The sequence below is a fragment of the Schistocerca serialis genome, chromosome 3 (genome assembly GCF_023864345.2).
Source record: "Schistocerca serialis cubense isolate TAMUIC-IGC-003099 chromosome 3, iqSchSeri2.2, whole genome shotgun sequence".
NCBI lineage: Eukaryota > Metazoa > Arthropoda > Insecta > Orthoptera > Acrididae > Schistocerca > Schistocerca serialis.
In genome coordinates this window covers 751,551,396-751,567,523 of record NC_064640.1, presented here as the reverse complement: position 1 = coordinate 751,567,523, position 16,128 = coordinate 751,551,396, and positions in this window count along the sequence as shown.

Here is a 16,128-nt window from a genome sequence, read left to right as displayed (position 1 = left end):
CTGATCGAAAGAAGAACACTTAGTTTTAATGAGCTATGGCGTGCAATAAGACCAAAGAAGACAATATTACTGTTGTAATACGTATGTTCTTAAATGACTTTTGAAGTTAAATATGTTATTCAGTTTTGTGATATAGTGTGGTAGATCAATCCAGAGTAGCGTTCTTGCTAATGAAAAAGAACTTTAGGAAGAGGCTGAGTGACGAAATGAAACAGAAAGGATTTTGGTCTGTTGGTAACTAGTGTTTCGGCTGTGCGATAAATAAGAGTATTAAGGTTGCGGGAAGCTATGAGTGATTGTACACTCCTGGAAATTGAAATAAGAACACCGTGAATTCATTGTCCCAGGAAGGGGAAACTTTATTGACACATTCCTGGGGCCAGATACATCACATGATCACACTGACAGAACCACAGGCACATAGACACAGGCAACAGAGCATGCACAATGTCGGCACTAGTACAGCGTATATCCACCTTTCGCAGCAATGCAGGCTGCTATTCTCCCATGGAGACGATCGTAGAGATGCTGGATGTAGTCCTGTGGAACGGCTTGCCATGCCATTTCCACCTGGCGCCTCAGTTGGACCAGCGTTCGTCCTGGACGTGCAGACCGCGTGAGACGACGCTTCATCCAGTACCAAACATGCTCAATGGGGGACAGATCCGGAGATCTTGCTGGCCAGGGTAGTTGACTTACACCTTCTAGAGCACGTTGGGTGGCACGGGATACATGCGGACGTGCATTGTCCTGTTGGAACAGCAAGTTCCCTTGCCGGTCTAGGAATGGTAGAACGATGGGTTCGATGACGGTTTGGATGTACCGTGCACTATTCAGTGTCCCCTCGAGGATCACCAGTGGTGTACGGCCAGTGTAGGAGATCGCTCCCCACACCATGATGCCGGGTGTTGGCCCTGTGTGCCTCGGTCGTATGCAGTCCTGATTGTGGCGCTCACCTGCACGGCGCCAAACACGCATACGACCATCATTGGCACCAAGGCAGAAGCGACTCTCATCGCTGAAGACGACAAGTCTCCATTCGTCCCTCCATTCACGCCTGTCGCGACACCACTGGAGGCGGGCTACACGATGTTGGGGCGTGAGCGGAAGACGGCCTAACGGTGTGCGGGACCGTAGCCCAGCTTCATGGAGACGGTTGCGAATGGTCCTCGCCGATACCCCAGGAGCAACAGTGTCCCTAATTTGCTGGAAAGTGGCGGTGCGGTCCCCTACGGCACTGCGTAGGATCCTACGGTCTTGGCGTGCATCCGTGCGTCGCTGCGGTCCGGTCCCAGGTCGACGGGCACGTGCACCTGCCGCCGACCACTGGCGACAACATCGATGTACTGTGGAGACCTCACGCCCCACGTGTTGAGCAATTCGGCGGTACGTCCACCCGGCCTCCCGCATGCCCACTATACGCCCTCGCTCAAAGTCCGTCAACTGCACATACGGTTCACGTCCACGCTGTCGCGGCATGCTACCAGTATTAAAGACTGCGATGGAGCTCCGTATGCCACGGCAAACTGGCTGACACTGACGGCGGCGGTGCACAAATGCTGCGCAGCTAGCGCCATTCGACGGCCAACACCGCGGTTCCTGGTGTGTCCGCTGTGCCGTGCGTGTGATCATTGCTTGTACAGCCCTCTCGCAGTGTCCGGAGCAAGTATGGTGGGTCTGACACACCGGTGTCAATGTGTTCTTTTTTCCATTTCCAGGAGTGTATAAGTTATAAGTTAGCAGAGGGAATAGAATTTGTGGAAATCCCTGCACTTGTCCAAATGTGCCAGGATAGTTGTGCAAGAGGTTGTGAAAAATGATAAAAAAGACGAACATCAAAGATTGGAATTCACCACCAACTCCAAGCATCGTGATTTTTACTGAGGAAGACGTTGCAGTATAACATTGCTGTATTCAACAACTGCAAGTGCATGCGTTTGTAGAGGTTTATGTTTCAGGTCATAAGGACAGATACTTTTATATTTGTGTAGGGGATGGAGAGATGTTGATGTCTTCCTGCACACTGTAGATACGTGCTCAAACCAGTTTAGGTTTTCATCAAGTAAAGCTCCTAGACTCTTCCGTGACGAAGATACATTTGTATTTATCGCATTTATCAATAAAAGCATAGCAATTTCTGCCATGTAAGAGCTAGGAAGGCTGAATGACCAACCATGACCGCTTGGGTGTCGGATAGATTGAACCTTAACCCTGTCTTCTGTGCCCATTTTGATATTGCGCAAAGGTCAACACCGAAATCCTTGATAGTTGTCAAGTGGATTGGTTTTACACTTAAGTGTATCTGTAGGCCGTCAGCATAAATTTGTTATTTACAGAGGAACGAAATTGAACACGCGTCACTTACGTACTATGAAAAGAGTGTAGGACCTAATGCCGAATCATGTGGGTCGCCTGATGATACCTTACTCAATAGTGACTTAGTGTTGTCGGACATCGGACAATGTTGGCGAGACTTTATGTACTTGCAGTATCATTGCACGGCATTTGAACAGAAATTTAGTCTGCTGATTTGGCTAGTAAAGCATCCAAGTCGACGGAGTCACAGGCTTTTGGTTCTCAAACATCACTTTACCGCAGCATGAAATTCAATTTTGGCAGTCGCTTGATTACGTATGTAAAATAACTGGAGATGCAGCCCATCTACCCACTTCTTCGTGAAAACGTGGCGGTTGCTATCTCTCCGGATTGTCCATCTCAGTCCGATATATGCTATCGCGCTGAGTCGGTAGTGCGTCAGGCTGCAGCTAGACGCCGACTTGAGAGCTATTAGTACCTGTCTCGTGACTTTGGACCCTGTGCCAAGTGGATTGGCAACATGCGCGGCAGGCGTGTGAACTAGCGGCGGATGGGCGTCGCTGGCGGCGCAGTCAGCGATGTGACGCGACACTCAAGGAGTCCTGCAACTGCCGTCGCGCAAGCGCGCCACCTGAGGACGTTCATTCACCGCGGCCGTATGTTTGCTGCCGCTATTCTGAATTCGGTCTTGCGAAATTGTTTCACAACAGCAGATCGTAATTCGGATTATCCCTTCAATCTCCTCCCAAATTCCGTAGTGGCAGACATTGAGATACAGTGACTCACAAAAGTATTCGGCCACCAGTGTTACGTTTTGGCTCAAATGGCTCTGAGCACTATGGGACTTAACTGCTGTGGTCATCAGTCCCCTAGAACTTAGAACTAATTAAACCTAACTAACCTAAGGACATCACACACATCCATGCCCGAGGCAGGATTCGAACCTGCGACCGTAGCGCCTAGAACCGCTCGGCCACCCCGGCCGGCTTGTTACGTTTTATTTTTACTTCATTATATACAGGCATCACATATTACAGTAGTGGTCTCGGCACAAAATGGTATGGGACTTTGTAATAAATAACAGAACAGTATTTCCTTATCTTTAAAACTTAACTCAAACAATATAAACAATAATATATAAAGAAACATGCCCACTATCACAGCCACAAAAGTTTTCTGGCGGCAAGTGAAACAATCACAACCTTGTACATTTTAATACCTTGTATGCATTCCTTTTTGCTTAATCACTTGTTCCAAGCATTTAGGCATTCGCGTATAATCAGGACTTACTTGTCGCCATTCTTCCAGTATTCGTTCCTTTAAAGCTTGTTTTGATGTCACTGGCGTTTGTCGTACTTTACGCTTCAATTCACTCCAAAGATTTTCTATAGGTTTCAAGTCTGGACTCTGAGGAGGGGTATCCAAAACTTTAGCGCAATTATACAGCGTCCACAGTCTCTCAATAACCGATTTATGCTTCGGATCATTATCTTGATACAATTTGAACGTCCTCAAAAGCCCGAAACTTGTAGCACTTTGCGGTACGTTCTCGTTTAGGAAGTTCAGATACTTATACTTGTCCATTGAACCTTCAATGAATGCTAATTCGCCTACCCCAGATGACGCCATGGAACCACAAATCATGACATCTTCACCACCGTGTTTAACTGTCGGTTGCAGATGCTTCGATTGAAATTCTTCACGTAGTTTTCTCCACGTCATAGGTCTTCCGTTTGAGGAGAACATCTGCACTTGACATTCATCGACAAAAATTACTTCGTCCAACCCACTGACACTTTTATTTACGTGCTGCTTCGCGAAGTCCAGTCGTTTCTTTCTATTCTTCTCTTTTTTCATAGGCTTCCTCCTGCTTATTCGACCATTATACCCCTCTCGTTTGATAATTCGTCGGTCTGTTTCAGGGTGCACGTCATCCCATATTCCTGCTGCACTGCGCAGCAATTTTTGTTGCGGACAACCTTTGATTTCTTTTAATTTTTCTTATTACTCCGGTTTCCTCTCTTCTACTCAGCTTCTTTGGTAGCCCTGTTATTGAGTTATCTTCAATTCTATCTTCTCTGTTGAATCTTCGTATAATGTCACCTACTGTACTCTTACTCATTTGTAACAATGCAGTAATCTGTCTTTGGGAATGTCCTTCAGCGTGCTGGAAAATAACAAGTTGTCTCTTTCCAAATGACGTATTGTTTCTTTTCCGCCCCATCGTACTGTGCACCATGCGTGTTAACAACACTTAAACGCAGTGCAGAATGAGCCTGCTCGGTCTACAGCTAGCATCTCCGCAGCCTACACGATATGTGCCCGAATTATACAGTGACTGCATGTTGTGGAGTCTTATAATTCAAATATACATTGCACGTAGTTAATTATATTATACAGCCACCTGCTTGTAGTACATTGTCACACTACAGAATTGACCGGAAATTGCTTGTCGTGGGCCTCAGATATTCAAAGAGAACTTCAAATTTCAAGAACAATGAGAGTGGTCGAATACTTTTGTGATGCCCTGTAAGTGATAGCGGAATGGAAAATAAACTACAATTATGAGTTCGGTAGCACGCGGAAGAAAATCAGCCATCTAATTTCCTGTGGAACTACACCGGCGTTAAGTGGCCTACGGAAACCGAATATTTCCTGCATATTTTGGTGTACAGTCCCAGCAGCCACCACTGACTCATTACTGAGTATTTACATTTCGTTTGGTTTCTTATCCCCATTTATCTGTATATCCCTATTGTATTGAAAATATCTGCACAACTACGCAAATTTTGACGGTATGTGGTGTGTCACATTCGGGAAAAAACTTGTTTCATTGACTCGCGGTACTTACAGTTGACAACAGTAGTGTCCACTTTGCTCTTCGCTCTCAAGTTTGCATTCAGTGATTCACAGCAGCAGTGATAGATGCACTAACGAACAGTTGGTTGATGTGAACTTCCTGTGTGGGATCTCCGTGACGCCGTTACGCTGCGTTGTTTCCGCAGTGGCGGAAACTACATAACAATTATTTTCGCATCTTTTTGTCTTTTGCGTAGTACGTTTTAATGATTGCATCTGTTTTCACTGCCATGAAGGTATTTTTTACGTCACACAAAACGAAGACCTTCTCTGGCATCGCCAGTCAGCCTGCACCATCTTCGTCTGCATGATTGATGTATTCTTTTCCAGCTATCCTCTCTGATCTCGACTATCCATCTCAGCCGTCGTCTTTCCCACGGTCCATTACGTCTTATGTCTTGTTTCACCACCATATCACAATGTCCAGCGACGTGTACAAGTCATGCAGTTCAAGGTCTTTCCATTTTCGCCAGTCATCTCTATCCTTCAGTGCTTCAAAAATCTGTCACAGAACAGCATTCACGCATGTCGAGAGTTTTCTACACACATCAAAAAATGTATTGCATCACCCTAGTTCCCACAACTCCTGAAGATAGACGTTGACTGTGGATATTGTATCACAGACACAGTACCTTTGACTGTTCAGAGATGTCACTAAACCCGCCAAAAATGTAAAAAAGCATGCATGAGCAGCACCTATTAGACGGAGGGTGTCCGACAGATCAGTTCCAGTCATTCCACCAGGAAGCAGGTACACGGCTCGTGTTGTCTGTAGTTCAACCATACCTAGACGGTCGATACTGCGGTTCGATCGCGTCCGCACAGTTCCCTTGTGCCTGGAAGGTCTCTCAACAAGAGAAGTGTCCAGGTGTCTCGGAGGGAACCAATGCGATGTTGTTCGGACGTGGAGGAGATACAGAGGGACAGGAACTGTCGATGACATGCCTCGCTCAGGCCGCCCAAAGGCTACTACTGCAGTGAATGATCGCTACCTCGGCTCGGAGGAACCCTGACAGCAACGCCACCATGTTGAATGATGCTTTTCGTGCAGCAATAGGACGTCGTGTTACGACTCAAACTGTGCGCAATAGGCTGCATGATGCGCAACTTCACTCCCGACGTCTTTGCAACCACGACACCATGCAGCGTGGTACAGATGGGCCCAACGTACCGAATAGACCGCTCAGGATTGGCATCACGTTCTCTTCACCCATGAGTGTCCCATATGCCCTCAACCAGACAATCGTTAGAGACGTGTTTGGAAGAAACCCGGTGAGGCTAAACGCCTTACACACACTGTCCAGCGAGAGCAGCAAGGTGGAGGTTCTCTACTGTTTTAGGTTGTGGGGCCGGCGTACGCCGCTGTTCGTCATGGAAGGCGCCGTAATGGCTGTATGATACTTAAATGACATCCTCCGACGGATAGCGCAACCATATCGGCAGCCTATTGGCGAAGCATTCGTCTTCATGGACGACAATTCGCACCTCCATCGTCCACATCTTGTGAATGACTTCCTTAAGGATCATGACATCGCTCGACTAGAGTGGCCAGCATGTTCTCCGGACACGAACCCTATCGAACATTCCAGGGGTAGATTGAAAATGGCTGTTTATAAAAGACGTGACCTACTAACCACTCTGAGGGATCTACTCCGAATGGCCGTTGACAAGTGGGACAATCTGGACCAACAGTTGTAATGTTGTTGCTTTAATTTGTTCTGCAAGCGGTGCTGCTATTCAAGACCATAAGAGTGGGTTAAAGGCTGTGGGCTATCTGAGGAAGTTAACCTTGCATTACTGAGCAACTGTTCCACCAGGTATTCAGTCTAGCTTACCAAATTCCCAACCAGACTAACATTAATTATAATCTTTTAATAGTCATACGATAACCGGTGATATATATATAAAAAAGAGAATTTAAACAAAAAGAAATAAATCAGTTTATATTTGGAAATTTATTTTAACATTGATCATTGAAATTTCAGCATATTAAACTTGATTCATAACTAAACTGGTGCCTTATTTAGGATTGTGAAAATGTGAGATTGTAATCTTACGGAACACATCAAATATGGAGCCAAGATTGGGAGCCTGCATACAACACTGCATTCATAAAATAACACACGAAGAACGTTGGAACATATGCAAGAGGAAATTAACCACAACCAACCGATTCAATGTTCACCCAAAGAAGTTACGTTCGTAGCGCAATCCTGTCCGTCATGTAATTACCACACACTGGTATACTAAATTCATACTAACTCTCTGTGAAATCTTCCCGAAAAGAATAGCTGAGGGCTACTTTGATGCTTGCACCACATGCTTCACGTGGTCAACTTGGTTTACACAAAGAGCGTAACTCCACAATAATTTTGATAATTAAAATAAATTAGATCGAAAAGCAATTTACAAAAGAAAAACCTCGAACTGGTTAGTATCGTCTTACTAATAACCTGATGGGTCAAACAATTGTATAAGCACGTGGTACTGGTCTCACAAAGTACACCCCACGTGGGTTGAACATAAAGAAAAGTTGTTATATTGAAAAATATTGTCGAGACGAGACGTTATAATCTCACGCACATTCACATTTAAGATTGATGATCTTAGTTAGAGTTACTGATCAACACGTGGTTCCACTTTACTCATAAAGTAGTGACAAAGCAACTACCGGAAGATATTCTGAACTGTGACTCGAATTACACTGCATTGCAATTTAAGATAACATTAGACATTTTAGAGATAAGTCTGAAAAAAGGCGATTAAATTTTCAGTTAGGCTGAACTTAAGAAATCCATTGTCCTACGGACTTAGCAGACACTCACTTAGCCGGAGATCTTACCACTTCAGACGCTCGCCGCGGACCGACTGACCTGCTGGGCTCCTACCGAGCGTGCTTCACAAATACAAACGGAAGAGACCAGAGAGGCAGCTCCCTATAACAACATGACAAGGGACAGACAGGACCATACTAAGAATAGAAACCTCTTTGCTTCTAGAAAGCGTAGCTACCTGTTCCGACGTTGGTCTTACTGTTCTTTAGCAGACAGGCTTGTCTGCTACCATCAAGCATGCAACTAGAAATACATTTGCTCATTCATTCTTTCACACAGAAGGGAAGGGGGATGACAGTATCTTATATACAGTATATAAAAGAAAGCGGATGTATGTTCTGTATGAGACTATGTGACATGAATTACATATAAACTGTGTTTTAAAGTGTAGTAGTGTGACAGATCGTTCTTGTTTATGTGTAAAAGTAACACGTTTCACTCCTCAGTCTCCTCCCAGATAGTCAGAAACACCACAGTAAATTTAGAAGAGGAATTTATGCCGTAAATGACAACAGATTTAAGAAATTAACATGAAAGGAATCCAACAGAGACCTTTCACAGTGTCTTGATGAACTTGTGGATAGTGTGCCACGACGAATATAGGCATGCATCAGCGCAAGAGGACGGGCTGCTGGGTATTAGAAGTACCGGTGGGTGCTGCAATCTGGACCTTCACCTCTGAAGGTCTCGCTATATGGTGGTACAATATGCAATGTGTGGTTTTCATGAGCAATAAAGAGGGTGGAAATGATGTTTATTTTCATCTCTATTAAATTTTTCTATACAGGTTCCGGAAATCTCGGAACCGATATGATGCAAACCTTTTTTTGATGTGTGTATCTGTCTTTGGGGTCATAGCCCATATCTCTGCTCCAAATAGACCCACAGGTTTTATTACAGTCCTGTAGACTCCAGTCTTCGTGGCTCTCGGTAGAATTCAGGACTTGAATGGCTTTATGAGTTCAAATCGTGACCTGCTTTTGCCTGAAGTCTTGACATTATTTACTTGTCTTTTTGATTCCTTTCACTGTGTACTGCCCCAAGAAATCTGAACTCTTTTACCCCTCAAACATTTCACCGTCCGTATCAAATGGTCTTTCATCGTTGTCTCTGCTGAAAGTGTAGTATTTTGTCTTATGCAGACTCATCTTAAGATTTGTTCTCACTGTCTCTTCCATTATCACTCTTGCCATTTGAACCAGATCTTGAGCATTCCGCTCTATTAACAATATATCATCGACAAAGGCACGGCTATATGATCCTTCAGCACAGCTGAATTCCTGTCTCTAGGCTTTTAACCTCTGTGCTCTTTTTAGTAGCAGATTACACAGGACTGCACTACGGTTTTTCACCTCGAACTTCGCCGACATCTTTCCATTCATTTTCGCCGAGCATATTGTCTCTTCTATTCACTGAGGAGCCAAAACATTCTGACCACTACAGACCGCGATGTTTAATGCTTGCTAGTGGTGTTGCAGACATGTGATGTAATGAGGAAAGAATGTAATCGGAGGAGAGACGAAAGGGCAGTCATGATAGCGAAGACACGGGCAGCAAATGCGGAAATTCGCTGATACAAGCGTTTTTGACAAAGGATACATTGTTATGGCCCTGCGGTTGGGAACGAGAGTATCTGAAATGGAGAAGCTGGTCTCGTGTTGGCGTACTACTGTCGTGAGCACCTGTGGAATGTGGTTGAATGATGGTGAAATAACGAGTAGGTCTTGTCACAAAACGTAAAGTTCGGAGGATCCTCCGATCGCCCGCTGTGTAATCCAGGATAGACAGCTATCTGTGGTAGATCTGACGACAATGCTGATGCATACCCAAGTGTGTCGGAGCACACTGTTCAAAGGCCATTGTTGAACATGGAACTCCACATCACACGACCTCTACGCTTTCCTGTGCTGAACCAACGACATCTTCAGTTATGATAGCAATAGGCACAGCATTATTGTATTCTCACAGTGAATCAATAGAATGAATCACATTTCTTGTTACACCAGGTCGATGGTTGAGTCCTTACATGCCGTCATCGAGCCGAATTGCTGCACGGAACATGCACCGTGCCGTAATTGCAGGCCGGTGAGGGCAGAATTATGCTAGGGGTACATTGAGTTGGGCTTCTATGGGATCGATGGCTGTAGTCGAAGGCATCATGACAGCAGTGAAGTACATGAACATTATTGCGGACCAACTACATCGCTTCATGCTTGAAGTTTTCCCTTACGGTGATGACAGTTTTTCGGAGCTCATCTTCCAGCGTGTTGCAAGGTCAGGATCGTGCTACAGTGGTTTGAGGGGCTATACAGTGAACTCACAATAATTTCTTGGCCAGCTAATGTGCCTGATCCGTAGCCATTGGAACACACATCTGGCGCCAGCTGAGTGCCCGTAAACCACCATCCCGTAATTTGCAGGAATTGCTTGACTTGTGTCACATAAGTCTGGAATCCTGCAAGGACTTCTAGAATCTGTGCCAAGCAGAATCTCTGTCGTACTGTGTTCGAAAAGTGGAACAACATGCTACTAAGCAGGTGGTCATAATATTTTGTCTCATGGGTGTACATGCTTGTGTTAGTTTTATTAGTGTTCTGTGAACTTGCGTCGGCGTAATACACCGAATAAATAATCATTGCATTATTGCTCTGTAACGAGACACCGGAAACTGATGGTCCCTTTCACAAAAGTAATCAGAAGAAAACCGAGAAACCTCCTAAATTTTCTCGGTTATTTCGGGTTCATCCCGTATAATAGCGAAAAAGTGGATACACTGCCATTTATAATTTTCTGTGGTAACATTTTTGTTGATATACTATACTGGCACAAAATCAAATAGACTGTTGTCGTTATTACGGAGATACTGATTTTTCGTCCTTGAACTTTGTCCTTATGCTGCAAAAATTTCGTAAAATACATCAAGCCAGTGGCAGCGGGAAAACAGTTTGCTGCAGGCAGCAGATAGCGAACAGTTTCTTAGTAGAACTAGCAGTCTCACTTTCCTTACATCGAAATACTGTAATTGACTTAAGCTGTTCTTCATGGAATATTGTAGCCTAATTAGTAACACAACTCTCAAATTCACATTCGAGGTGCGCTACAAAACAAAGGCGAAATAGGAAAGGCAACAGTTTAAGAGTACAGGACGATGCAATACACCAGATGTGTCTTACATATTACTGGCAACATCTCTTCAGCAGTGACGATAACAGATGAAAGCACCGTAGAAGGTTTTTCTCCAAAAAGGCATCCAACATTTACGTGAAGAACATCTCAAGGGCATAATCAAATTTTGTGCTAGACGATATCTACTTCAGTTATTTCCAAATTATCTGAAGAGTACTTGGATCATTCAATGTGAAGATACATACTCCATCTGAATATGAGTTCGAGTCCTGAGGGTACATACTTCATTGTTTCACTAAGTTTCATTCCACCGTACACTCAGATAAGAAGAGAAAGATTCCATCGAAATTTTCTTCGTGCATTTCTGTTACCTTTTTCATTTCTATTTTATTTGAAATACGGTACCAATGAGATGCATGCTGTAAACTCACTAGTGATTCAAATCACTGGTACATAAAGTGGAAGTATTTTTAAATTCTGGTTCTCCAAATGTCACATTTTATTCGGCACCAGTTAGTTAAAATTTTAATCTGACCATCCTGCAGTGAGCTCATTGCTCTTACTTTCAGTGACCGGCTGAAGTGGCCGTGCGGTTAAAGGCGCTGCAGTCTGGACCCGCAAGACCGCTACGGTCGCAGGTTCGAATCCTGCCTCGGGCATGGATGTTTGTGATGTCCTTAGGTTAGTTAGGTTTAACTACACTCCTGGAAATGGAAAAAAGAACACATTGACACCGGTGTGTCAGACCCCCTATACTTGCTCCGGACACTGCGAGAGGGCTGTACAAGAAATAATCACACGCACGGCACAGCGGACACACCAGGAACCGCGGTGTTGGCCGTCGAATGGCGCTAGCTGCGCAGCATTTGTGCACCGCAGCCGTCAGTGTCAGCCAGTTTGCCGTGGCATACGGAGCTCCATCGCAGACTTTAACACTGGTAACATGCCGCGACAGCGTGGACGTGAACCGTATGTGCAGTTGACGGACTTTGAGCGAGGGCGTATAGTGGGCACGCGGGAGGCCGGGTGGACGTACCGCCGAATTGCTCAACACGTGGGGCGTGAGGTCTCCACAGTACATCGATGTTGTCACCAGTGGTCGGCGGAAGGTGCACGTGCCCGTCGACCTGGGACCGGACCGCAGCGACGCACGGATGCACGCCAAGACCGTAGGATCCTACGCAGTGCCGTAGGGGACCGCACCGCCACTTCCCAGCAAATTAGGGACACTGTTGCTCCTGGGGTATCGGCGAGGACCATTCGCAACCGTCTCCATGAAGCTGGGCTACGGTCCCGCACACCGTTAGGCCGTCTTCCGCTCACGCCCCAACATCGTGCAGCCCGCCTCCAGTGGTGTCGCGACAGGCGTGAATGGAGGGACGAATGTAGACGTGTCGTCTTCAGCGATGAGAGTCGCTTCTGCCTTGGTGCCAATGATGGTCGTATGCGTGTTTGGCGCCGTGCAGGTGAGCGCCACAATCAGGACTGCATACGACCGAGGCACACAGGGCCAACACCCGGCATCATGGTGTGGCGAGCGATCTCCTACACTGGCCGTACACCACTGGTGATCCTCGAGGGGACACTGAATAGTGCACGGTACATCCAAACCGTCATCGAACCCATCGTTCTACCATTCGTAGACCGGCAAGGGAACTTGCTGTTCCAACAGGACAATGCACGTCCGCATGTATCCCGTGCCACCAAACGTGCTCTAGAAGGTGTAAGTCAACTACCCTGGCCAGCAAGATCTCCGGATCTGTCCCCCATTGAGCATGTTTGGGACTGGATGAAACGTCGTCTCACGCGGTCTGCACGTCCAGCACGAATGCTGGTCCAACTGAGGCGCCAGGTGGAAATGGCATGGCAAGCCGTTCCACAGGACTACATACAGCATCTCTACGATCGTCTCCATGGGAGAATAGCAGCCTGCATTGCTGCGAAAGGTGGATATACACTATACTAGTGCCGACATTGTGCATGCTCTGTTGCCTGTGTCTATGTGCCTGTGGTTCTGTCAGTGTGATCATGTGATGTATCTGACCCCAGGAATGTGTCAATAAAGTTTCCCCTTCCTGGGACAATGAATTCACGGTGTTCTTATTTCAATTTCCAGGAGTGTAGTTCTAAGTTCTAGGGGACTAATGACCTCAGCAGTTGAGTCCCATAGTGCTCAGAGCCATTTGAGCCAACTTTAAGTGATATCTGAACTATATTCTACGGTTTCCATCTGTTATTTTTATGTTTTTGTTGAAGAAAGCATTAAGAGACATTTCTCTTCTAATTTGTTGATGTACACTAGAACGTGCGTAGCTGACGGACACTGTAAACAGCGCTGTGTTTATGCTGCTTGTGGTTACAGAACCATTCCTCAAGTCGAGCTCATTTCAGTACCGTTCACGCACTTGCAATCTCATTCTACAGTAGTCCAGTTAGTGGTATAACACCTTAGTTCTCTAATTGTCTGAATCTTTAAATACTTTCGCGTAACTAGTACCTACACGAGTATATTGTAATTGTACTACGTCACTTTCTGAAATGGAATTACTATTTCCACTGTCGACGGAGCCACTACGAGGCTCTTAATAAAATGGTAACTCATTGCTGTAGGGACTTGACACACCCGATGTCAATTTTATTATAACAATTCTGTTGCACGTTGCCTACATGAGCGAGTAAACGTTTTTCAGATGACTCAAGCCCAGTGATACAGGAAGACCTCGATTTTTATTTAATGTAGCGAGTGTTCAATGTCCAAATATACAAGTGACAGAAATTTGAATCAACAGTCAAAATTCACTCAGGTGTCTGTCTTGTTTAGCAATGTTTAATATCAAGATGCTGGGAAGTGTGAATATTACCGAACCATCAGGTGAATAAGTTATGACTGCAAAATCCTAACGCGAGTTTTTAGAGTTATAAAAAGACTTGGACAATGTTGATACTCTTTACAGATATGTAGTCATCAGGGGTAAAGGACAGGGAGCAAAAAGCTATCTATAGCTTGTACAGAAACCAAATAGCAGTTAGAAGAATCGCAGGACATGTCAGCGACGCAGTAATTTAGAAAGGAGTGAGACAGGGCTACAGACCATCACCCGTCGCATTGAATTTCTCCAGAAAGCAAGCAGTAAAGGAAACCAAGATGTCATTTAGAAAAGTAACCAATGTCCAGGGAGAAGAAATAAAGCTAAATTTTTTTCCGATGACATTGTAATACTGTCAGAGACGGCAAAGGACTTCGAAGATAAGGTGAATGCAACTTTGATAAGTCTTGAAAAGAGTTTATAAGATGAACATTAATAAAAGTAAAACAAGAGTAATGGGGCGCAGTCGAATAAATTAGGAGATGCTACGGATATTATATCAGGAAACGAGACACTACATGGAAACTAGTCTTTTCGTAAAAATAAATTTACAACAGAGACTGCAAGCTAAACTATAAATTTTGTGTTTCATAATACTGGAACACAGTATTTGTTCCGAAATCCTACTACAAATCGATGTCAATGAAATAGGTCTATATTTCAGCAGATTTGCTCTATTTCCTTACTTGTGTATTGGTGTGAGCTGTACACTTTCCAGTCTCTGGGTATGGATAACTCGTCGAACGAGCAGTTGTGTATTACTGCTAAAAAGGGAGCTATTTGATCAGAGTATCTAACTGGTACACGCTCTGGACCAGAAGACTTCCCTTTATTTAGTGAATTAAGTTTCTTAGCAGCACTGAGGGTATTTTCTTACAAGTTATTCATGCAAGCAGGTGTTCTTGATTCTAATTCTGGAATATAACTGCACCTTCTTCGGGGAAAGACAACCGTATTTAGTAACTTCGCATTAGTGGTGGCGTCGCATTATTCGTTGTGTCCCGTTGTGCAAATTACTAAAAGCATCTAGCATTGAATCTCCGTAGTTTATATCTGTCTCTGACGATGACTTCCTTCCAGAGTCTGTGGTAAATCTCGCAGTGATATAAAAAATACTTCGATCAAGATATCGCTAAGCTCTTTCCTACATTATCTCCCATTATATATTCCTGTCATCATGTTCAAAAGTTTCTTTTTCGAAATTCTTGATAGCTAGGTGTGTCTCGAGGTTCGATTGCCATCATTTTTAATTACCTGTTTATTCTGAAAACATTTTATATGTAGGATCGCCCTTTTTCTAAATCTGTTTGCCTTTCAAACAAAATAGCTTCCAATATATCTATAATGGAAAAAGTTGCGCGGAACAAAACTGAAAAAAAGAACATGTTGTAAGTGTGTCGGACCCAGGATCACAGCAACCTTTACATTGTGGAACTTTGGGGAGAAGGTCGAGGACAAGATGGTGAAACTGGGACAAGCTAACCTTAGTATAAAAGCAGAAAATGACTATCCAGAATATCCACAAGGACTCTGGAGATCAAAACTGTATTCAGTTGGCTGACTTTAAGTTATATCCCCTTCTTAATTTTATCCATCGGAAATGATTCTAGGGAAAGTCTACAACTATGAGAACAACGATTTAAATATTGAAGTGACGGCATAAGTTATTTTTGTCGTACGCAGCACAGCAAGTTTCAAATACTAATTCCCATTTTCGAGTGCTGTGCGAATTTACATAAATTTTATGTATGATGTCAGTGTATATGTTGTTATTCTTCTCTTTTCCTGCAGTTCTCCTTATGTGTATTACATTGGAGTTAAGATGCTGATGGTATCACATAGTATTTTATAGATAGCTGCTTAAAGGTATTGAGCATCCTTCCTCGTGCAAAAATTCAGAGACACAATACACATTACTATCGTTGTTTGCTTACATTAAACCATAGCATAGTACAAAGCGTACTGCGCCCATATCGCTTAACAGAGAGTTAGGAAGCATTCAGAGATGATCCGTTCTAGTAGATTAAGTTTTTAATTTGCATTAAACTGTAGCTTATAACTGATGTTAGTAAAAGCACGGTCTAATTTAAATATTAGTTATGCTTTACACTCAATTTTTGATTCTA